The sequence below is a fragment of the Mytilus galloprovincialis genome, chromosome 12 (genome assembly GCF_965363235.1).
Source record: "Mytilus galloprovincialis chromosome 12, xbMytGall1.hap1.1, whole genome shotgun sequence".
Lineage (NCBI taxonomy): Eukaryota > Metazoa > Mollusca > Bivalvia > Mytilida > Mytilidae > Mytilus > Mytilus galloprovincialis.
In genome coordinates this window covers 17,579,362-17,606,944 of record NC_134849.1, presented here as the reverse complement: position 1 = coordinate 17,606,944, position 27,583 = coordinate 17,579,362, and the positions used below count along the sequence as shown (strand labels likewise).

Below are 27,583 nucleotides of genomic sequence, written 5' to 3'. Positions count from 1 at the left end.
TCTGTATGTATTATATAGTTGATGGTGTATGACTAGAATGTCACAAATGCCTGACGTATGTAGGTGTGATAGATACAATAGAACAATTATTACAAAGACATGATGTCTGTATGTATTATCAAGTTGATTGTGTATGACTAGGATGTCACAAATGCCAGACTAGGATGTTACAAGGGCATGATTGGGGTGTTAGATGAAAACATTATAAATGAATGTGTGATAGATACAATAGAACAATTATTAAAAAGATATGATGTCTGTATGTATTGCATAGTTGACTGTGTATGAATAGGATGTCCCAAATGCCTGACTAGGGTGCTATGAGGGCATGACTGGGGTGTTAGATGTAGACCTTATACATGTAGGTGTGATAGATACAGTAGAACAATTATTACAAAGATATGTTGTCTGTATGTATTATATAGTTGATTGTGTATTACTAGAATGTCATAAATGCCTGACTAGGGTGTTACAAGGGCATGCCATGGATGTTAGAAAGGACATTATACATGTAGGTGTGATAGATACAGTAGAACAATTATTACAAAGATATGTTGTCTGTATGTATTATAAAGTTGATTGTGTATGACTAGGATGTCACAAATGCCAGACTAGGGTGTTACAAGGGCATGACTAGGGTGTTAGATAAAGACATTATAAATGAAGGTGTGATAGATACAATAGAACAATTATTACAAAGATATGATGTCTGTATGTATTGTATAGTTGATTGTGTATGACTAGGATGTTCCAAATGCCTGACTAGGGTGCTATGAGGGCTTGACTGGGGTGTTAGATGTAGACCTTATACATGTAGGTGTGATAGATACAGTTGAACAATTATTACAAAGATATGTTGTTTGAATGTATTATACAGTTGATTGTGTATGACTAGAATGTCATAAATGCCTGACTAGGGTGTTACAAGGGCATGACATGGGTTTTAGATAAGACATTATATATAAAGGTGTGAAACATACAATAGAGCATTTATTATAAAGATATGATGTCTGTACGTATTATAAAGTTGATTGTGTATGACTAGGATGTCACAAATGCCAGACTAGGGTGTTACAAGGGCATGACTGGGGTGTTAGATGAAGACATTATAAATTAAGGTGTGATAGATACAATAGAACAATTATTACAAAGATATGATGTCTGTATGTATTATAAAGTTTACTGTGTATGGCTGGGATGTCAGAAATGCCAGACAAGGGGTTACAAGGGCATGAATGGGGTGTTAGATGAAGACATTATAAATGAAGGTGTGATAGATACAAAGAACAATTATTACAAAGATATGATGTATGTATGTATTATATAGTTGATTGTGTATGACTAACTAGGGTGCTATGAGGGCATGACTGGGGTGTTAGATGTAGACCTTATATATGTAGGTGTGATAGATACAATAGAACACTTATTACAAAGATATGATGTCTGTATGAATTATAAAGTTGATTGTGTATGACTAGGATGTCACAGATACCAGACTAGGATGTTACAAGGGCATGACTGTGGTGTTAGATGAAGGTGTGATAGATACAATAGAACAATTATTACAAAGATATGTTGTCTCTATGCATGCTATGTATTGTATAGTTGATTGTGTATGATTAAGATGTCCCAACTGCCTCACTAGGGTGCTATGAGGGCATGACTGGGGTGTTAGATGTAGATCTTATACACGTAGGTGTGATAGATACAGTAGAACAATTATTACAAAGATATGTTGTCTGTTTGTATTATATAGTTGATGGTGTATGACTAGAATGTCATAAATGCTAGACTGGGGTGTTACAAGGGCATGACATGGGTGTTAGATAGGACATTATAAATGAAGGTGTGATAGATACAATAGAACAATTATTACAAAGATATTATGTCTGTATGTATTATATAGTTGATTGAGTATGGCTAGGATGTCACAAATGCCAGACAAGGGGGTTACAAGGGCATGAATGGGGTGTTAGATGAAGACATTATAAATGAAGGTGTGATAGATACAGAAGAACAATTATTACAAAGATATGTTGTCTGTTTGTATTATATAGTTGATTGTGTATGACTAGAATGTCACAAATGCCTGACTAGGGTGTTACAAGGACATGACATGGGTGTTAGATATGACATTATATATAAAGGTGTGATAGATACAATAGAGCATTTATTATAAAGATATGATGTCTGTACGTATTATAAGGTTAATTGTGTATGACTAGGATGTCACAAATGCCAGACTAGGATGTTACAAGGGCATGACTAGGATGTTAGATGAAGACATTATAAATGAAGGTGTGATAGATACAATAGAACAATTATTACAAAGATATGATGTCTGTACGTATGGTATAGTTGATTGTGTATGACTAGGATGTCCCAACTGCCTGACTAGGGTGCTATGAGGGCATGACTGGGGTGTTAGATGTAGATCTTATACATGTAGGAGTGATAGATACAGTAGAACAATTATTACAAAGATATGATGTCCGTACGAATTATAAAGTTGATTGTGTATGACTAGGATGTCACAAATGCCAGACTGGGGTGTTAGAAGGGCATGACTGGGGTGTTAGATGAAGACATTATCAATGAAGCTGTGATAGATACAATAGAACATTATTACAAAGATATGATGTTTCTGTATGTATTATATAGTTGATTGTGTATGACTAGGATGTCACAAATGCCTGACTAGGGTGTTACAAGGGCAAGACTAGGGTGTTAGATGAAGACATTATAAATGAAGGTGTGATAGATACAATAGAACAATTATTACAAAGATATGATGTCTGTATGTATTATAAAGTTGATGGTGTATGACTAGGATGTCACAAATGCCTGACTAGGGTGCTATGAGGGCATGACTGGGGTATTAGATGTAGACCTTATATATGTAGGTGTAATAGATAGAATAGAACAATTATTACAAAGATATGATGTCTGTATGTACAAATGTATTATAAAGTTGATTGTGTACGACTAGGATGTCAGAAATGCCAGACTAGGATGTTACAAAAGGCATGACTGGGGTGTTAGATGAAGACATTATAAATGAAGGTGTGATAGATACAATATGACAATTATTACAAAGATATGATGTCTGTATGTATTATAAAGTTGATTGTGTATGACTAGGATGTCACAAATGCCAGACTAGGGTGTTACAAGGGCATGACTGGGGTTTTAGATGAAGACATTATAAATCAAGGTGTGATAGATACAATAGAACAATTATTACAAAGATATGATGTCTGTATGTATTATATAGTTGATTGTGTATGACTAGGATGTCACAACTGCCAGACTAGGGTGTTACAAGGGCAAGACTGGGGTATTAGATGAAGACATTATAAATGAAGGTGTGATAGATACAATAGAACAATTATTACAAAGATATGATGTCTGTATGTCTTGTTTAGTTGATTGTGTATGACTAGGATGTCACAAATGCCTGACTAGGGTGTTACAAGGGCATGACTCGGGTGTTAGAGGAAGACATTATCAATGAAGGTGTGATAGATACAATAGAACAATTATTACAAAGATATGATGTCTCTATGTATTATAAAGTTGAATGTGTATGACTAGGATGTCACAAATGCCAGACTGGGGTGTTAGAAGGGCATGACTGGGGTGTTAGATGAAGACATTATAAATGAAGGTGTGATAGATACAATAGAACAATTATTACAAAGATATGATGTCTGTATGTACAAATGTATTATAAAGTTGATTGTGTACGACTAGGATGTCAGAAATGCCAGACTAGGATGTTACAAAAGGCATGACTGGGGTGTTAGATGAAGACATTATAAATGAAGGTGTGATAGATACAATATGACAATTATTACAAAGATATGATGTCTGTATGTATTATAAAGTTGATTGTGTATGACTAGGATGTCACAAATGCCAGACTAGGGTGTTACAAGGGCATGACTGGGGTTTTAGATGAAGACATTATAAATCAAGGTGTGATAGATACAATAGAACAATTATTACAAAGATATGATGTCTGTATGTATTATATAGTTGATTGTGTATGACTAGGATGTCACAACTGCCAGACTAGGGTGTTACAAGGGCAAGACTGGGGTATTAGATGAAGACATTATAAATGAAGGTGTGATAGATACAATAGAACAATTATTACAAAGATATGATGTCTGTATGTCTTGTTTAGTTGATTGTGTATGACTAGGATGTCACAAATGCCTGACTAGGGTGTTACAAGGGCATGACTCGGGTGTTAGAGGAAGACATTATCAATGAAGGTGTGATAGATACAATAGAACAATTATTACAAAGATATGATGTCTCTATGTATTATAAAGTTGAATGTGTATGACTAGGATGTCACAAATGCCAGACTGGGGTGTTAGAAGGGCATGACTGGGGTGTTAGATGAAGACATTATAAATGAAGGTGTGATAGATACAATAGAACAATTATTACAAAGATATGATGTTTCTGTATGTATTATATAGTTGATGGTGTATGACTAGAATGTCACAAATGCCTGACGTATGTAGGTGTGATAGATACAATAGAACAATTATTACAAAGACATGATGTCTGTATGTATTATCAAGTTGATTGTGTATGACTAGGATGTCACAAATGCCAGACTAGGATGTTACAAGGGCATGATTGGGGTGTTAGATGAAAACATTATAAATGAATGTGTGATAGATACAATAGAACAATTATTAAAAAGATATGATGTCTGTATGTATTGCATAGTTGATTGTGTATGAATAGGATGTCCCAAATGCCTGACTAGGGTGCTATGAGGGCATGACTGGGGTGTTAGATGTAGACCTTATACATGTAGGTGTGATAGATATAGTGGAACAATTATTACAAAGATATGTTGTCTGTATGTATTATATAGTTGATTGTGTATTACTAGAATGTCATAAATGCCTGACTAGGGTGTTACAAGGGCATGCCATGGATGTTAGAAAGGACATTATACATGTAGGTGTGATAGATACAGTAGAACAATTATTACAAAGATATGTTGTCTGTATGTATTATAAAATTGATTGTGTATGACTAGGATGTCACAAATGCCAGACTAGGGTGTTACAAGGGCATGACTAGGGTGTTAGATAAAGACATTATAAATGAAGGTGTGATAGATACAATAGAACAATTATTACAAAGATATGATGTCTGTATGTATTGTATAGTTGATTGTGTATGACTAGGATGTTCCAAATGCCTGACTAGGGTGCTATGAGGGCATGACTGGGGTGTTAGATGTAGACCTTATACATGTAGGTGTGATAGATACAGTTGAACAATTATTACAAAGATATGTTGTTTGAATGTATTATACAGTTGATTGTGTATGACTAGAATGTCATAAATGCCTGACTAGGGTGTTACAAGGGCATGACATGGATTTTAGATAAGACATTATATATAAAGGTGTGATAGATACAATAGAGCATTTATTATAAAGATATGATGTCTGTACGTATTATAAAGTTGATTGTGTATGACTAGGATGTCACAAATGCCAGACTAGGGTGTTACAAGGGCATGACTGGGGTGTTAGATGAAGACATTATAAATTAAGGTGTGATAGATACAATAGAACAATTATTACAAAGATATGATGTCTGTATGTATTATAAAGTTTATTGTGTATGGCTGGGATGTCAGAAATGCCAGACAAGGGGTTACAAGGGCATGAATGGGGTGTTAGATGAAGACATTATAAATGAAGGTGTGATAGATACAAAGAACAATTATTACAAAGATATGATGTATGTATGTATTATATAGTTGATTGTGTATGACTAACTAGGGTGCTATGAGGGCATGACTGGGGTGTTAGATGTAGACCTTATATATGTAGGTGTGATAGATACAATAGAACACTTATTACAAAGATATGATGTCTGTATGAATTATAAAGTTGATTGTGTATGACTAGGATGTCACAGATACCAGACTAGGATGTTACAAGGGCATGACTGTGGTGTTAGATGAAGGTGTGATAGATACAATAGAACAATTATTACAAAGATATGTTGTCTCTATGCATGCTATGTATTGTATAGTTGATTGTGTATGATTAAGATGTCCCAACTGCCTGACTAGGGTGCTATGAGGGCATGACTGGGGTGTTAGATGTAGACCTTATACACGTAGGTGTGATAGATACAGTAGAACAATTATTACAAAGATATGTTGTCTGTTTGTATTATATAGTTGATGGTGTATGACTAGAATGTCATAAATGCTAGACTGGGGTGTTACAAGGGCATGACATGGGTGTTAGATAGGACATTATAAATGAAGGTGTGATAGATACAATAGAACAATTATTACAAAGATATTATGTCTGTATGTATTATATAGTTGATTGAGTATGGCTAGGATGTCACAAATGCCAGACAAGGGGGTTACAAGGGCATGAATGGGGTGTTAGATGAAGACATTATAAATGAAGGTGTGATAGATACAGAAGAACAATTATTACAAAGATATGTTGTCTGTTTGTATTATATAGTTGATTGTGTATGACTAGAATGTCACAAATGCCTGACTAGGGTGTTACAAGGACATGACATGGGTGTTAGATATGACATTATATATAAAGGTGTGATAGATACAATAGAGCATTTATTATAAAGATATGATGTCTGTACGTATTATAAAGTTAATTGTGTATGACTAGGATGTCACAAATGCCAGACTAGGGTGTTACAAGGGCATGACTAGGATGTTAGATGAAGACATTATAAATGAAAGTGTGATAGATACAATAGAACAATTATTACAAAGATATGATGTCTGTACGTATGGTATAGTTGATTGTGTATGACTAGGATGTCCCAACTGCCTGACTAGGGTGCTATGAGGGCATGACTGGGGTGTTAGATGTAGATCGTATACATGTAGGAGTGATAGATACAGTAGAACAATTATTACAAAGATATGATGTCCGTACGAATTATAAAGTTGATTGTGTATGACTAGGATGTCACAAATGCCAGACTAGGGTGTTAATAGGGCATGACATGAGTGTTAGATAGGACATTATATATAAAGGTGTGATAGATACAATAGAGCATTTATTATAAAGATATGATGTCTGTACGTATTATAAAGTTGATTGTCTAGACTAGGATGTCACAAATGCCAGACTAGGGTGTTACAAGGGCATCACTGGGGTGTTAGATGAAGACATTAAAAATTAAGGTGTGATAGATACAATAGAACAATTATTACAAAGATATGATGTCTGTATGTATTGTATAGTTCATTGTGTATGACTAGGATGTCCCAAATGCCTAACTAGGGTGCTATGAGGGCATGACTGGGGTGTTAGATGTAGACCTTATACATGTAGGTGTGATAGATACAGTAGAACAATTATTACAAAGATATGATGTCTGCATGTATTATAAAGTTGATTGTGTATGTCTAGGATGTCACAAATGCCAGACAAGGGTGTTACAAGGGCATGACTTGGGTGTTAGATGAAGACATTATAAATGAAGGTGTGATAGATACAATAGAACAATTATTACAAAGATATGTTGTCTGGACGTATGGTATAGTTGATTGTGTATGACTAGGATGTCCCAACTGCCTGACTAGGGTGCTATGAGGGCATGACTGGGGTGTTAGATGTAGACCTTATACATGTAGGTGTGATAGATACAGTAGAACAATTGTTACAAAGATATGTTGTCTGTATGTATTATATAGTTGATTGTGTATGACTAGAATGTCATAAATGCCTGACTAGAGTGTTACAAGGGCATGACATGGGTGTTAGATAGGACATTATATATAAAGGTGTGATAGATACAATAGAACATTTATTACAAAGATATCATGTCTGTACGTATTATAAAGTTGATTGTGTATGACTAGGATGTCACAAATGCCAGACGAGGGTGTTACAAGGGCTTGACTGGGTATTAGATGAAGACATTAAAAATGAAGGTGTGATAGATACAATAGAACAATTATTACAAAGATATGATGTCTGTACGTATGGTATAGTTGATTGTGTATGACTAGGATGTCCCAACTGCCTGACTAGGGTGCTATGAGGGCATGACTGGGGTGTTAGATGTTGACCTTATACATGTAGGTGTGATAGATACAGTAGAACAATTTTTACAAAGATATGTTGTCTGTATGTATTATATAGTTGATTGTGTATGACTAGGATGTCCCAACTGCCTGACTAGGGTGCTATGAGGGCATGAATGGGGTGTTAGATGCAGATCTTATACATGTAGGTGTGATAGATACAGTAGAAGAATTATTACAAAGATATGTTGTCTGTATGTATTATATAGTTGATTGTGTATGACTAGAATGTCATAAATGCCTGACTAGGGTGTTACAAGGGCATGACATGGGTGTTAGATAGGACATTATATATAAAGGTGTGATAGATACAATATTTTTAGATTATTCTATTTTTAGAACAACCAATACATTTATAAATTCCGTATAAGTCATCATTTCACCAAAGTAGGCACGGGGTTTAAGTATGCATTTCGCTGCATACATAAACTTTAACGATATATTTTTCTATGAAAAAAACTTATTTGTTCATTAAATTATGGTATTATCCTTAAAGGCTTTTACATTATCTTTCAGATGCACCAAAAATTAGCTCAATTGCGTTAATTTTTGTAAAATGCTGACACTTTGAAATTTGAAGATGTATATATGATGACCTATGCGCTTGCTTCAAACATATAACTTAAGAGTGCACAGTCTTTAATCATATATTATATATCTCAATTAAAGTGATGTATATATTGCTTTTTATTTATGAAATAGATAAAGTGTAAAATACCTTTATTTTTGGTTAAATTATATAAAACCAACTTTCTTAGTTATATTTATATTTAAAGATATATTTAATAAACCGATATATACGACTCGTTAAAAGGTCTTTTTTTCTAGCAATGAATCTCAAGGTGTCATTTTCATCGTAGAGGCCTTGGATAACTTTAACATGTGCTTTTCAATAGAGTTCTTATATATATATTTAACTACTAGTATGCTGTATTCATTGTTGTAATGCACTGAAATATGGGTCTTTCCCAATTATTGTTATTGTGTTTGTGCCAATAAAATATTTGTATATTTGTATTTTTATATAAATAGGTGCTTTATTAAGCGTAAAACACGATAAACCACCATAAAAGCCTAGAAAAACCAACATAAAGGCAACTACCCATAAGAGTAAAAATCTTCCCCCAGCACCACCCAGGCATTTGTGTATATTACAGGTATAGCCCAAACAAATGCTTATAGTGTCTTTTACATGCCTGAATCTTTATTTATAATACAAAAATATGTGGACGTAGGCCAAATTTTTTTTAATCGACCCTACCCTCAATTTGGATAGCCAGACGCCAATATTGACCATACCAACCCCGGATCTTTTCACCCTAGTGACCAAACTGACCATATTATTGGTCTATACAAGGTGTCATGTTCATCATAAAGGTCTTGGCTAACATTAACATGTGTTTTCCAACATAAATAGGTGCTTCATTAAGCGGAAAACACGATAAATCATCATAAAAGCCTAGAAAACCAACATAAAGGCAACTACCCATAAGAGTGAACATCTTCCCCCAGCACCGCCCAGGCATACCATTGGTTATTTCGTGGCAGCCAGTTTTTATTATTGTCAGTGGAGGATGCCGGAGTGCCCAGAGAAAACCACCGACCTTTGATAGGAAAACTGACAATCCTAATCAATTAAGTAGGAAAGGTCCAGTGCCAAGTATTTCACGTATGATCAGGACGAAAGAGTACAATAGGTATATATCTGCATCGAAGGTCGGGATTATAACTGGGTACCTACCCCGGGTATCTACGGACACCCAAAAAGTTGTTTCAGAGGTTATTCAAAATACACAGATTTGTATGGTAATCTCAAAGCATTAGGCATTAGATTTCACGTCTCCTAGCTTTCTGAATTCAATCATCACACACAGTCAAATTGACCACCCGCTCTAGCAATGGTTTGACTGCCGGTAAAAAACGGAAATTGTCACATTTCTATACCTCAGTCACCATTGCAGTTTAAATTTGTTTACGAACAACATATACAAAAAGCGAATCTATAGCATGTAGCCATATGCGATCATGTCTTTTAAAAGGACACGGTAGATAAAAAGGCAGCAAAAATCATTGATGTATAGGGTATATAACTGGTAATCACAACATCAGATCACAACAAAGGTAGGCAGAGATCAGACATTGATGTATAGGGTATATAACTGGTAAATCACAATATCAGATCACACAAAGGTATTGAAACATGTTAAAACAAATTGTAATTTAAATAAAAGGTGGAAACTAAATATTGGAATTTCACCAAGGTACAGTGTTTCGATATATTTTTTTCTTCTTCATTGATTATATTTATTTAACAATTCATTAGTACCCTTTTAGCTCTACGTTACTTGTGACGTCATTCCTGGCTTTGTTGTGAGTATATCAGCACTGTTTCAATTCTTTATCTTCCCATACAAATTATTGTGGTAAGAAAAAGTTAAAAAGGATAAAAACGTGTTTGAAAACGTACTATTTGTTTTATTTCCAGAGGAGCAGATCAGTGGCAAACATTTCACCAGGAATTGTAATAAGAAGGAACATCAAGACTTCTATCAGCCTATTTTCAGGCTTTTCAGAAGGAGAGGCAAAAGACTTGGCTGAAGATTTCAGCAACATTGTTGAAAAAAGCGATGTCTTTACTAGGCTTAGTAAAATTTCCTCATCAAAAAGAGAAGCTAATGAAGTTCGGTAAGCTATTAAATTTTACAAGCCCCTCCTCTTTGGTAATAATTCTAGATAAAAAAAGTTGTAAACTGCATAAAGTATGCAATGAAAATAGTTAAAAGCTGCCAAGAAAATAAAGGTTGTGTATTTTTGAGTATGATGAAGGAATAACCATTTGCTTTTCAGAGGTCAAGGTTATTTTGGAAATTTTTATGATATATTTGTTTGGCAATAACTTGAATCAAATAACTGTGGAAAGATAGGATGAACATTCATAACTAATCCGACAAATTTCAGATTAAATCAGGATATGGTAATGAAAAAACATGATAAAGTGAAAAATGATCATATTTAACTTAACCACAACCAAAATATATTCTCTACAATTATTATATAACAGAAATTTAAATCAAATAAAAACAACATAATTATGTGAAAAAAGGAAATTTTAGGCAACAAGAAATGCGTCAAGATTGACTTATAACTTCCCTTCCATCTTTATTCTACTTAATCGTTAGTTTTCTATTTGTTGTTGATTACTTGTTGCATTTGAATTGCAATATGCAATACTGTACTCAAATATGCATGTATACTATTACAAAAGGAGTGATTACTTTAATTCAAAATCCATGACCCAAATATTTTTACAGTTCAGATTCACACCCCCTACTTGCTATTTGAGGTATAAAACATGAAGAAACAAATTTGGAAAGGGTATAAAAATATATAGCAAGTAACACACTGTTCACACTACATGCACCATAGGTACTATATTCGTAGACAATGAAAATCAATGGACGATAAATGTGTCCCCTGACCAATATTGACTGAGGTTACCTCTGGTCACCTTACACCGCTCTTCATATGTTGACTTAGGTTACCTCTGCTCACCTTGGACACATATTGACCATGTTTACCTCTGGTCCAGTTACAATGATGCTCTGATCATATAACACACTCATTTAATTTGGTTACCTCTGGTCACCTTGTACATATATTCACTATGTTGACCTCTGGTCACCTTATATTAATGCTCACATAACACAATCATTCACTTTGGTTACTTCTGGTCACCAAACACATATATTGACGATGGTTACCTCTGGTCGCCCTAAACCGCTATTCATATATTAACTTCGGTTAATGTTTGTAGATAATAATGGTCAGTACTTGTGGTACAGTTAATGTGTACGTCAAGAAGACAAAGCATTTTCAAAGTTTTAATGGTTGCATACATTAGTACTCACGAGGGTTGGATGTTTGAAGATCATATTGGTCAACACTTGAGGGACCAATGTAACTTACATACGCCCAATTCTGATGTACTCTGATGGATGTAACATAGGAGGGTGTAATACGCATAATACCATAGGTACTCTGATGGATGTAACATAGGAGGGTGTAATACATATAATACCATAGGTACTCTGATGGATGTAACATAGGAGAGTGTAATACGCATAATACCATAGGTACTCTGATGGATGTAACATATGAGAGTGTAATACGCATAATACCATAGGTACTCTGATGGATGTAACATAGGAGAGTGTAATACGCATAATACCATAGGTACTCTGATGGATGTAACATAGGAGAGTGTAATACGCATAATACCATACGTACTCTGATGGATGTAACATAGGAGAGTGTAGTACACATAATACCATAGGTACTCTGATCGATGTAACATAGGAGAGTGTAATATACATAATACCATAGGTACTCTGATGGATGTAACATAGGAGGGTATACTACACATAATACCAAAGGTACTTTGATGGATGTAACATAGGAGGGTGTAATACACATAGGAGAGTGTAATACGCATAATACCATAGGTACTCTGATGGATGTAACATAGGAGAGTGTAGTACACATAATACCATAGGTACTCTGATGGATGTAACATAGGAGAGTGTAATATACATAATACCATAGGTACTCTGATGGATGTAACATAGGAGGGTATACTACACATAATACCAAAGGTACTTTGATGGATGTAACATAGGAGGGTGTAATACACATAATACCATATGTACTCTGATGGATGTAACATAGGAGGGTGTAATACACATAATACCATAGGTACTCTGATGGATGTAACATAGGAGAGTGTAATACACATAATACCATAGGTACTCTGATGGATGTAACATAGGAGGGTGTAATACACATAATACCAAAGGTTCTCTGATGGATGTAACATAGGAGGGTGCAATACACATAATACCATAGGTACTCTGATGGATGTAACATAAGAGGGTGTAATACGCATAATACCATAAGAACTTTGATGGATATAACATAGGAGGGTGTAATACACATTATACCATAGGTACTCTGATGGATGTAACATAGGAGGGAATCTCAAAAGATTGACACAATGGAGAAGCCAGTTAAAAGTTACATGTATGACAAAGGTTGTGCTATCAGTGGTGTTGTTTCATTTATCAGCGCTAATCCGTATATGGCGTATCCAGAAATTTTCATAAGTGGCGGCCCACTGACTGACCTAAGAGGGGGCCCGCTCCAGTCACGCTTCAGTGATTCCCTATATAAGCAACCAATTTTTTTCCCAAAAAAGGGGGGGCCCGGGCCACCTGCCCCCCCCCCCTAAATCCGCCTCTGAAATTGAATAATTTGTGTCCGATTCCGAAAACCCGAATATAAAGAAACGAAATGTTGAGTTATATCCAGGAAGAATAGTTTAAAAGGAAGGATGACAAGTTATAGAAATTAAGGTTGAGACAGAACAACAAAAATTACCATTATATTTATATATTTGAATAAAAAAAAATAATCAGTGTCGAAATTTTAGTGAGGCAATTTCCTCACTTGCCTCAAGGGTAGCTACGGCCTTGCGGTAATATAGTGCATTTGTTCTTTGTCACAAATTACTCCATATAGTGAATATAGTTTATTCATATTTTATTATGGGGCCGCATCGACTTGGGGCCGGATCGACGTGGGCCGGATCGACTTGGGCCGGATCGACTTATAATAACAATCTGTGAACTTTATATCGTGTGAGACAATAGTTTAGACAAAGGAACGTTTAGTGATATATTTGATTCTTTTTCCGAACACCACCACCAATCTTTTCATTTGGTAACCTTATACCTGTTTACGACAGGGTGCTCCGAAGTCAACGGAGGAATTTACCAGCACAACAACAACAACAATAATGGCTGTTGACAATTATCACTCACTTATTTAAAGTTTATTTTAGATTTTAGCAAGTGTATATATATTCACGGAGTGTGTACATACTTAAAGACTTTTATCCATATTACCCTCAAAAGAGGGGTGTTCCTAACAGAGGAAGCTCATACGAAGAAAAGAAGGTAAATCAATAGAAAGTAGAATTGCGTATTTTTGGATTATTCTATTTTTAGAAAAACCAATACACAGAAAAGCACTATTTATAAATGTTGTTTCTTGGTACCTAAATAATAGGAAATTGGATCGGGAAAGAAACGTGAAATTATCGCAATTAGTGAAGAAATTGATCACTACTTCGAAGTTTTATAAATATCTACACAGCAGTGAACATTTTAAATTTACTAGTTAATAAATTTTATCAAGTTAAAACTGAAGAATATCCTCATCTCATGGGCTTTTCGTGCTATTAATTTTTTGTGACATCACAATTTTAATTGAGAAAGCAAGCATAGTACATATTCATGCATATATAAAGTACGAAAACATTGATCTGATCATATGTGGGGAAGAATATTTAAAACTCTTTAAAACTACCTGTCAATTAACAACATTCAATCGTAAAAAAGAAACCCAGAATATATGCAGGCTTTAGAAAAAAGAAGACTATAGATGTAAGGGGACGGGTTTAAATAACATGTACATTATGTAGAAATGAGACAATTCTATACAGGAGACCAGATGACCCAGAAATAATAACTATAGGTCACCCCGTAAGCCTTTAACAATGAGCAAAGCCCATACCGCTTAGTCAGTTATAAAATATAAATGTACATGCAAATATTATTATAATATAGCCGTCTAGGGTTTTAAAACGCGTATCACATGTTTAGAATCAGATTGTTCAATTAAGAAATTATGCTTCTTTTAATAATTTAATTGAGTTGTAAAAGTGTTGACTGAAGCACAACTTGTACGAAGCGGTTCGTTCGAAAAATATGCACACGATCAACAATATAAAATCCCCCTTCCCTTTTACCACCAAAAAAAAAAAAAAAATACAAAAAGAGGCATTCATTTCTTATAATTATATTTCTATGCTAATAAAACAACACAAAACGTTTGAACAAGTTTTTCTTTTATATACCAGTGCACTTTTTTTTGCAGCACGTGTCAACTCCAATTTAACATATAATTTTGATATTCCTTATGTATTTTTAATTTCAGACAAACTACTCGTAATTTCTTGAAAGTTTTTGATTACATTTAATTTTTTTCTACAAATATAACTTCCTTGCCAACAGAACTGCCGTTTTGTTTGTTTATTAACAAAGACTTCCGAAAAGAAATGTTATTCTTATCCTTAATATATACGCTGACTTTAACGACCTTATACTTGTTTAAATACAAAATCAAGAGATGTTCCGGTGATTGCGACTTAAGTAGTAATTTAACAATATTTTTTTTTTAAAATTGTATAAGAAGGCACAAAATTTAAAGTAGGCACGTATACATTTTGGAGGCCGAGTTTACACATTTCCCGATTTTTTATTGAGTTTAAAGTAACATATTTATCTTAAATTGTTATAAAAAACATATTGTACGTCCAAACAATATTAATATAACATCAAGATTTTCGATAATAACCGATTTCTTAAATTCTTTGAAAATGCTGAATCATGCTTACTTTAGTAGCTGTTTTAACGCATCGGGACTTTGGTAGCAATTAGTTAGTATATATATATATATATATATATATATATAAACATAGGTTTGCAGTTGTCACTACACACAGGCAGACATATACATATATTTATTTACAGTGATTGTATGCTTCTAAAAATAGATTAGCATCCTGCAATTATACTGAGGAGATGAGTAGATTCTCATTTCTGTACACTAAAAATAAATACTTCGTGTATTGTATCAGAGATCCTTGTTTAATTCCTACAAGCAGGTAACACCTCCCGAAACGAAAGCTTATTTTTTTAAGCTAGAGTTAGAGGAGGGGATAAGGTAGGTCTCTGCACAATGCTAGGCGGTGTTGTCGAAGAAGTTAGAAAAACAGTACAGGTTCCAGCCCCGGCGTCGGGGAGGAATTTACGAATCAAATCTACTCTAAGATCGTTAGGTTGATTTTCTAGGCACTTTATACAAGGGTTACAATCAAAATCACGTGATGGATATACACACACCGGAAGTTACAGTCGAACTCGCCGCTTGAAAGGTTAGTAGTTGCATTTTCTTGTTTATATCAATTAAATTTTGATTAATAATTTGGCACACCGAATGTCGGATAGTATGTAGTTTTAAAATACACAATTGTTTTTGCTAGAAAGCGTGCAGTTATTGCAAACACTTCGACACAGTTCCAAATTTTCGACAGATAAAACACACACTCAATATTTTTTCAACGGATAACCACACACTTTGAATATTTTTAATCAAAATTTCATAAAATTGTTTTCTTTATGATTTGTTTGGCAAAATAAATGCATGTCTCAATTCAACACCACTACTTTTGATATATACAATAACAAATTTTACGATAAACGCTTGGTTTATTGTCGAAAATCCAATTTTCAAAAATGATGCCACACATAACGAAAAAAACAACGGATAACACACACATTATTTAAGCTAATCGCAAAGAACGTAAAAACAAACAATCATCATGACATGCAGTTCGTACTAAGTGGTTGTCTTCATGAGTTTATAGTCTAAACCATTCATTATTTAAGTTTATCTCGTATAAATAATGAAATTTTGGCTAGTATTTGCGGCAACATTTGTGCGACTTGTGATTGGATCATGCCATGCTTTTACGTATTCTGTAAAATATTTTTTTTTTTTTATTTTAGGACATACAATGACCAGAAAAAAATCAAAGCTTGATTTAAACAAAAAGAAAAGAAAGAGGGATCAATCAAAATCCAATGAGTCTGATGAGCTGCAAAGGTCTTATCTATCAGAACAAGGAAAATCCCCATCTACATCACCAAAGCGAAAAGAACTTAAAGTCACTGAAACAGGTGCTTCAGCTTGGTCACTTTTGGAATCCGCAACCTTATTTACAAACAGCAGAGCTCTTAACAAAACATGTACCAATGCCAACGAACTAACAATAAGTGAAAGCATCAGCAATCAATTAAACGAGGAGAGAGAAAAAATAACATCGACAATGAACTAATTTTAGATGAAGCTGAATGGAAGAAAGACATTGATGAAATGTTTCAACTAGCACCGACGGTGTTACATAACCTTGCGTTGGACGGTTTGGAAAAGACCATTCCACAATTTTTTAGGCAAGTAGCTTCGGGGGTATTTCCCCTTCATAACATGGCGTTTTTACTATGGGTTGAAATGGTTCGATGGTATGATAATACAACATCAACAAACATGAGATATTTTGATCAAACGAAGCAGTTTTGGAAGCTTGGCTGGAGAATTTTTGGAGGCAAATTTATAAGATTCGTGACGGGTTACAAAAACATTTCCCAAATTTTAGATGGCGACACAACTAGGGGGTTATTTGCTCCTAATTTGTCGGACATTAATTTTGCAGTCCCAACCATCGATGTTCTGAGAAAATATAGTAATTATGGAAACGACAGTGCTTATCCAAAAACACCTGGAATATATCAAGATGTAATGAACACAGTGTCTCATGCATTACAAGGTACATCGGCATGTCTGACGTTTGACGGGAAAAAACTGAAGCAAGGACTTACTATAGTCAGTGGAGATATCGATTTGCTGGGGTATGAGGAAGATGGCTGTACTCTCCAGGCTAAAAAAGGCGAACGATCAAAGCTAGTTTTCGAACTTAAACAAATGGCAGATAAGATAATTGTTCTCCAAGATTCGAATTCAGAACAACTAATAAAATCAAATTTGCTTACAGAACTTCAATTACTTTTAGAACATTTTCATAAAAAAATATCAAGAAATGCACACCAGATAAGATACATAAAAACAAAGAAGGAATACGCTAAAGCCAAATTTATTGAACGTGGAGGACAAGATTGGAGAAACGGAAAATTTGTGTATGTAATAAGTGCAATCCATGCCTTTTTATATGATATTAACTGTTTCCTGAAGAAGCATGAAACCGTTCTTCAACAAATTTGTGAGATACGATCTCAGCTACATTGCAGTGACCTGTATTCCTCTAGAAGTGAAATAAGCTTAGAAGGTTTTCCAAATTACGCACCATTGATAGAAAATTATACTACAGAAAACCCTCGTTTCATCAAACAAAGAACTGAAAAGTGGTTTGAACTCCGTAAGAAAGCAATAGTTACAGGAAGTACTATTTACAAAGCTTTAGGTATGGACAGTTTAAAGAAACAAAAGGAGTACTTCGACCATGTTATATGTGGTGTCTCCGAGAAGTCTGCATCTGCAACTCAATTATCAAACATCAAATATTGAACAGAGAATGAAGTGAATGGAATAGCAACTTTGGTGTCTAGAATTATGCCGGTAGCATACCCACAATTGCAATATTTTGAAGAAGGGTGCTTTGAGATAAAAGATGTAAACAAACCGTTTATGGTTGTTTCGCCTGATGGAAGTCTTGGTAAAATATCTGATGAAAATCAAAACAGACATTCGGAAGTGGCTGTAGAAATCAAGTGTCCTGTGTCTGCAGTACACAAAGAGATTCCAGTTCGATATTATTTGCAGTGTTTGGCAGAGATGGAAGTGATAGATGTTTCCAAATTAGTATTTGTCAGTTGGACACCAACAACTAGTACTGCTTTTGAAATTCAACGAAACAAACCACTTTTCAAGAAATCTTTAGATATCGTAAAAGACATGTATTGCTGTGAAAACCCAAGGAAGCCGTCTAAGCTGTCTAGAGATATTTTAGACATGAAAAAGCAAATTGCAGATGAATGTAGGACGTCGAAATTTATGGGAGAGTTCCTTTTAGCTTCAAACGTGGACATTCCTTCAACGACAAAGGTGTGTAATGTAGAAGATCAACAATATACTACAGAGACAAGTGGTACAAACTTCAAATTGATAGCTAATGCTAGTGATCTGCTGACCAACCTGTGTGATATTGTCAATGAGTCGTACGAACTTCAACGACAAAAGGCATCTGAAGCAATCGTTTTCTTGTGCTGTGACCAGGACCGTAATTGGTAAAAAAATCCGCTCCAGTTTGTTGGTTTCCAAAAGGATATTCGATTTCAACAGTAACTGTGAGAAAAGTGTTAGAAAAGGTGCTTACCGAATGTCATAAAGCTGGCATCCACATTCCGCTGTCTCGTTCGATGGACAATGGCACAACATAGTAACGCGATCTGCGTCAGGAAAACCACTTACGATCTATCAACTACAGAAAGATGTTTGGCAAGAAGTTGAAAGGACTTCGAAATCCGATATTATAAAAGTGCTTTCAAATCTTGGAAAAGCTTTTACATGGACGACATGGACGAAAGAAGAAGGGACAACGAGTTTATGTGAATATCCAGAGTACAGTAGAGTGACTAGTATTAAACGAGTACACAAATCTGTATGGCTACCAGAAGGTGAGAGGCTGCCATTTATTTCATTGGAAGCGTGGAATCGCATTCAGAAAAAGTACACTGTCAGTTAATGATTCAGAAAGTGAAACTTCCATTCTTGCTACACTTCTCCTTGATCATGTTCCAATCGAAGTAATACAAATAAACGAACATATGGCAAATGAAACGACTAATTCTGATGTTTTGTCTCATGTAACAACTGATAATGAAGAACTTCAATCGTGCAATGTTGACAATGATGCTTGGAAAACTGAGATTCAACATATGCAGGAGTTGCAGGAAGTACCAATTCAGTCTGAGGATTTTGATCTTTCTCCAATATTCAGTAGCGAAAACACCGTAAATGATGGTGGCGAATCTCCAATGGAATTGGTAAACGACGATGTGATTAGTTCTATGATTAATACTGAAGAATCAAAACACATATTAGCTATGCTTCGAACCAACAAAAGCACAAACACTAAGAATCAATGGACAGATATCTCATCTGAAAATTTGTTGGAAAAATGCAGCACTGTGAAAGGTCTTTTAGCTTTAAGAGACGTTGATCTGTGAATTATAGCTCGATACTTATCTAAAACACGTGGTGTGAAAATTCGGGAGTCGGACCGAAAAAATGCAAAAGTGAACCACATATCGGAACTGCTAGGACTGGACTTAAACAGTGTAGTTTTAAACAAAACAGACCAAAACAGAAAACAGAAAAAGGTAAAATCTCTCAAAGATTTAACATTGAGTGCTCTCTCAACAAAAGTACCGAAACAAGTCCTGAATAAATCATTTACAGAGTACATCTGGCCCGATCGTCTTGCTGTCTGGAAGTCCCAAATGTCTGTTCGAGAAGATGTTACAATAGCAGATTTACAGGAACAGCATTCTTGGTTTTATTATCCCGAGTTTAGTTCAGCTCGTGAACAACTTGAAGTTTGTTGCATAGACTCAACACATTTGTTAACTCGAGCACGTCGAAAATGTTGTAAAGGTGGAATAGAGAACTTAGATAATAAACCATGTATTAAAGTTGCTCTCCAGAAAACAACTTTTTTGTCACTGGCCATGGTGGAAGACGTCGCAGATCCAATGTCAGCTTCAATGGCTTTAACACATTTTAGTGAGGCAGTTGAAAAGGAAATGCTAAAAAATGGTGATTTCAAAGCAGCATCACTTTGTAACCACATCAGGTCATGGTGGAAAGCGGAAGATGATCCGGGAATACCCGCACTTCAAAGAATTAAAATGAGACTATCACTACGCAAACGACTATTGGCTGGAATTGATTTTGCGACCTTTCCACCAAAAGTTATGTATATAAAAGGATGGCCAGCTCAGTTATGGGAGGCACTTATTTCAAATATAGATGCCAAAACATTCTTATATAGCCTCTGTAAGAAAAACGCATATAATGTTAGAGCCTTTAGCAGTATGATGGGGGAAACATTTTTTGCTGAATTGACAAATCAAGACAAATCTGGACATGGCACTGTAACAGTTGATAACTTCAGCTTTTTCCTTGGTTGTGCAGTGGAGCAAATGCAAACTAGACTTGATTCTGAAAGGTAACTAAGAATAAATGTGATGTTGTTATTTGATGACAAATACATATGGCATAGATACACTATGCGTTCATTTAATGCTATATTATTTATATATATCACGGATCGATTCTGGGAAGTAGTTGGTTAGATCCTGACCACGTCACATCAAAGACTTTTAATTGGTACATCATGCTTAACCATCACGCCCGTGGCATTTAGGAGTTAGATGATAGACTGGTTGGCTTGAAAACTATAAAATTAAAGTTTTCACCGTAGGGAGAAAAGTCTTTCTGAAGACTGTAATACTATGTGCTTCATTCGTTTCCATGTCACATTATACCCATCAGCTAGATATGGTTTGTTTCTGCCAAACAAATATAATTCAAGCTTTACTAGTAGAACGAAAATATGTCCATGGCACTAAGAAATATCTATTTATTGTTTTTTTCGGTGATTAAACATATAACAGAGAAACTATTGAACTTATTTAAAAGATGTGTTCTCATTAAACTATTTTACTGACAGCAAATAATATCTCTCTTTCAGAACATTTGCATACAGAACATCAAGGAGCACCGTGTATAATGTAGTGCAGCAAAACCAAAGTAAAGTTGAAAATAAGGATGACGCAGATAGGACATTATTCAAAAGTGAAGTTCCCAAAACAGAATTTTCAGGCTCTATTGACCTACAGTAGGTTTATATAAAAGATTCGCTCTATTTAATACATTCAGTATATAGAGAAATTTATGAGGTACGCTATAAAACAAGGTTCAACCCAGCACTGTTTTTTGTTATCTGCGTGTTATCCCTACATGGTGTGGTATTCTTCAATTTGTATTGTAGTCGCAAACTAGGAGTACCAACCATCGTCATAAGGTCTGAAGCCTAGTTTAATGTCGATTGAAAAAATAAATCTCCGTCAACCAATGAAAAATCAAAATCTGTGCCTTATTATAATATAAAAATTTACCCGCATATCATTTCTTTTCATTACATAGATAATTAAGATACAACAATATATACTTTCAGGGATCACTTTTTTGACAGTCAACAAAGGCGTCGGGCGACTGGGAAAAGAAAAGAGAAATATATTTCAACCAACAGAAATGCAATTCAGAAAGGTTCACTGGGTGTGAGATGGGAAAAAGCAAGACTTAATGAATCCAAAATTCTGCCGTCAAAGAAAATAAATACTCCTGATTTGGACTGATAATATTTCAAAATTGAGTCCTATACATTGTGGTACATCACAGAGGTTGACATTTGTATTTCTATAATAAGTTGTATTATTTGTAATATTTTGAAAATAAAACCTCTTTTTTCATGTGGTAAAGTTTAATTTCTCTAATTCTTCGGCTTATCCCTTATTTGTCCCTTTCCCAACCCATTGATTATCAAAATTTAATTAACGTGTGGTTCATTTGATCTCAGTACTTTATTGGTCGAAATTTAATTATGACGTCACATTTTCTTGCTTTCCATAGAATTTTCTATTGTGACGTCATGAAAAAAGGCGACCATGCCTGATGACGTCACATATAAAGAACACAACTTTTTGCGGAACATTGTAAAGAAAGTATCAATTTTGACTAAATGTCGTCAAAAATTATAAGAGAAACAGATTCCACCACTATATTTCGTGTAATACGATATTTATCCAATCTTGACATTTAAATTTTAAATATTTAAAACACTCGGCAATCCTCGTGTTTTATATTTGAAAATTTAACTGTCTCGAGTGAATAAATACCGTATCACACTTGATTCAGTGGTAGAATCTATATATTAATTATTCTGTTGTTTAAACATGTGGCAACCGTATAAACAAACTTCAGCACACTTTACCAAAGTCCAAGACCAGACAATAAGGGAGCTATGATAGGTATACAGTTAAAAGATTATTCACATGAAGGTTAAGTATCCTTAAAAACGTTTATGTCTTTATTTCAATTTTATTTATTTTCATAACAAATTTACAACCATTGGTGTTCATTTTATAAATAAAATTGCAGATAATTGTACAAATAAATAGAAAAAAAGTGATAACAATAAAAGTTCATCATTTCTCTAGTTATTTCAATTAACATGTGTATAAAATTCAACAAATTTAATAACATACAATTAACAATAAAATATATATCCTGGGAAACTTCACATTTTATTAACGGTACATCATTTTCATAGATACAAAATGTAGTTCCATTTTAAATCGTGCAATTCCTAAACGGTAAACCATGTTGATAAAAACTTAATCCAATCAAAACACCATGATTCATTGTTGAAGATCTCTTGAGTTTATACTGTCTGATAGCTACTTCCCTAATTCTCCAGCTCTGCTCTATAAAACAAAATATGCATGTGAAATTTCAAAAGTGACAGTCATATTCAATCAAAATAGCAATTCAATATTGTGAAACAACTGATAAATTTCTTATAATTATTAAATAATTATTTATGCGGTAATTAAATTTTCATACGTTTGCACATATAATGCATATACATGGTACAAATATATTTAAATTGCAAACTACAGTATAAAAGGGTTTATAAATTTATAAGTACATTGTGTATTTCAGATGGGGCGACATAACCTTAAATACCGCTTCTGGTGGTATGAGGTACCTTCAACTGAATGAACGTCAAACAAAAACACATACTGGGGAGAACGTCGACGACATTAGGGACGTAAGCCCAAAAATTTACGAGTGTGAAGGAGAGAGGGACCCTGAGGCACTATATGGCAAATTTGCTTCAAAGAGGCCATCTGGGATGTCAAATGAAATTGACCCCTTCTACATTGCTAAGTGCACTATACCACTAACAGGAGCTGAAAATGAACTGTGGTTCATAAGGCAGCGTTTATGGTCCAAATCTCTTGCAAGTGCCATGAAAGTTATGAAAGAAAAGGGCAATTTGGACAATAATAAGCGCCTAACTAAAAACACTTGGCGAAAATACTTGGTCCAAAAACTGAAGGACAATAATGTACAAGATACCGACATTATGCAGATATCGGATCATAAAAATGTCCAATCAATCAGAAATTACAGCTCTTTGAATGAAGAAAAGCACAAGGAGATATCTAATGTCCTCAGCAACACTACTGGTGAACCCCCTCAGTCCCTTGTTCCAGTTGCATCAAACTTACCTCTTACTTCTAGAACAACTGTCAGTGACGATTTCTCCGTTGGTTCCGACAATTCAACCATTTGTTCTCAGACTAACACTTCTAACAGAATAGACTCCATGTTTTACGGTGACAAATTACAAATTCAAACCATGAATGTGTACATGTGTGACCGCCATTAACTGTGACCGCTCAAATGAATTGTTTACATTGCGAAGCGTGGAACGATCAAGCTTATTTTTTATACAATTGTTGGAAATACATATTTCTGTGGTTAATATTGTTTGTTTAAAACTTATAAATCATTATGTTTTATGCTTATTGTTAATATTTGAGTCCATACTGAAACGAATTCTTTTACCATTGTTCACAACCGGATTGGGTTTTGATATTACTCCGCAATGAGGCCTTTTGAGGATATTTTTTCCCAATAAATAACAAAAACACATTAAACAACAATTCGGAATATTTTTTAGTTTTTCTAGATTGCAGTATAAAGACAATAATAGTATATTGACTTGACATATCAACGACATGCACAGCCTCGCATTTCCCCGTTTCTAAGCCTCATCCTTATATCGTTGATATGTCAAGTCAATACACTATTATTGTCTATATAGTATTACTATACAGTTGTCAACAATAAGCAAAACCCATACGAAAATAGTCAGCAATGTTATGCCCCGAAAAAAAATGTAAAACAACTTTAACGAAAAAATTACGGCCTGATTTTTGTACAAAACAATAAACGGAAAAAAAACTATATGATATACAGCAACAAACAACAACCACTGTATTACGGCCTCAAGAGCTGTTGTCTTCGAACAGTATAAAAAGACAGTGTTTTATTTTGTTTTCAAAATTGAGGATAAGGAATACTAGAGAGTTTTTGGAAAAGAAATGAGAATTCTTTATATATAAGACAGTATTTTATTTAAATAAGAAATATCGCAATATTCATGAACACTTTATTCCGTTGAAATGCAGTTCGTCTTTTTCATAAACGGAATAACATGTACTGATGAGATCAATAGCTATTGATTGTGTATTAAAGTATTTAGTTTGCAATTGAGAATCAGCACAACTGTATAAGAAAACATTTCATAGTTATTTGGAAAATTTGAGGATCAGTATGTATGAGATAATATCTCATAGTTTTGGGAGAAATTTGCGGATCAGTATATATAAGACAGTTTTTACAAATATGCATGAACACAATAGTTTCTTTGATATTTTAGTGTTTAAAAAGGTATCATTTGGGAGTATCAGGACAAAGAATAGGGCTTGGTATTATGGTAGGGTGTTAGAGGATATAGCTATAGAATATATAACCTCTATGTCTAAACGACAGTCCTTGATCGTGTGTCAATCAATCACAAAATCAAGAGGTTGTCAGCGTCATAGAGTAAACGTCTTGTAAAGTTATCTTGATGTCTTTGCCTGTTAATTATTAATCATATGTTAAACAAGCGCCATTTTCATTCAAAGAGAAGTTTAGGGGTGGGTAGAACCACACTTAAATTAAAACGTGTTAGGTAAGAATCGTGTTACGCTCGTAAATTCTTAAGTTGATGCAAAGAGTCCTTACTAAAGGACAGTAAAATTAAAATGTTTTCGACTTACCCGAATTGATAAGTTTATGATAAGGAGATGCAAAGAATTCCCTTAAATCCGTAAGAAATTGAAATGTCTTAAGGGCTGTCAATCTTTCTAAGATTGATATGAGAGTGTTTCTTGCTACACTCTTAGTCACTAAGACAGTCTTAAGATGATATTAAGTGCTAATAGAGCTTCTTGTTACCGGCCCTATTTCAGCTCCTTTTACGCCATAGGATGATAAAAACTAGAACGATTTTGATTGATAGTGTGGACATATTCTCTTCACCCATCGACCTCCTACTATACAGATACGTGTCGTTTGAATTAAAAAAAAAAAACACGTCATTATAAGCTCCTGTGGATTCATTTATTTTTGTGGGTAATAATTTTCGTAGATTTAGAAAAAACTTGCATTTTCATGGATATTGGATTTTGGGATTTTCTAAAAGTCTACATTAAATCACACAGATAATTCGCAATTCGTTGAACATTTAAATTCGTGGTTTACCTGTTTCCACGAAATCCACGATAAATGGATTAAACGAATAATAATGAATCCACAGTAATAGTCAAAATCCTATTTCGCCATAGGATGATAAAAACTAGGACGACTTTAATTGATAGTGTGAAAAGACAATCTTCACCAATATTTTCGACCTTTCTTCTATACAAATACAGTCGTCCTGAATATGCATGAAATATTTGCCACTGGACGTTAAGCAACCAACAATCAATCAATCAATATACAAATACAGGTGTACAGATAACACGTAGCGATGCACTATAGTTTACTAGTCGTTTTCTACAAATGTATGTGCGACCGAATGAATATTTTTCAATTTCTTTTTCTCCAATACGTGTCGTTTAAAGTTAAAAAATAATTTAACATCATCAAAACTCGTCATTATTAGCTAAAAGTCTAGGTCATTTTACGTCATATGATGATAAAAACCAGGTTGATTTTAATTAATAGTGTAAAAAGACCTTTCTACTATACAAATACAGGTGTAATTTAAGCAATGCACTATATATATATATATATATATATATAGATTACTGGGCTTTTGCTACTTATGCGATCGAACGGTTATATTAGAGTTATGTTTGCAACTTCGCCAGTTTAATTAGGAGGGGTGATAATGTACCGCTTTTGGTTCATATAATTATTTGGATAAAATATGTTCGTTAAATTGCCAATGAGAATATCATAGGTAACCGTATATACGTCCTTCAACAATGAGAAACCTACACCGTATATTAAGGCCCGACATGTAAATGTGGAACAATTCAAAGTATACGAGAAAACCATACGTCTAATTTATAATAAAAAATATAACAGATATGAACTAACTACCAACACTGGATGGAATTACATGTTCCTGACTTAGAAGCTGACCCAGTGGTGTAAGTAGTCGAACTTACCTGTCAACACTTAGGTTGTGATTTTAGAATGTGGCGGGGTTAAACATGTCGATTTCATTAAAAAAAAATCAACCGTAAAATGGTAAAATAACTATACAATCGTTATTTAAGTTGCAGAATTGTTTATAAAATTTATTTGCCCTATCTACGGAACACAAGAAACGCCGACTCGGTGAGCCTTGCTCCTAATTCATTGGGACCAAAACTCCCAAAATCAATGTAAGCCTTCCTTTTGTGGTCATAAACCTTGTGTTAAAATTTCATAGATTTCAATTACCTTAATATACTAAAGTTATTGTGCAAAACCCAAGAAAAATGCTTATTTGGGACCTGTTTTTGGCCCTTAATTCCTAAATTGTTAAGACTTACACTCCCCAAATCAATCCAAACCTGCCGTAGGT

The 27,583-nt window shown here is 34.3% G+C and overlaps 1 long non-coding RNA gene across 1 annotated transcript; it reads left to right on the top strand.

Moving 5' to 3' along the window:
- Positions 1-20,052: 20,052 nt before the first annotated feature.
- Positions 20,053-22,424, top strand: LOC143055074 (uncharacterized). The gene is made up of 3 exons (XR_012971936.1): positions 20,053-21,052; positions 21,578-21,724; positions 22,064-22,424. It is a non-coding gene; the product is annotated as an uncharacterized LOC143055074 (long non-coding RNA).
- Positions 22,425-27,583: the final 5,159 nt, after the last annotated feature.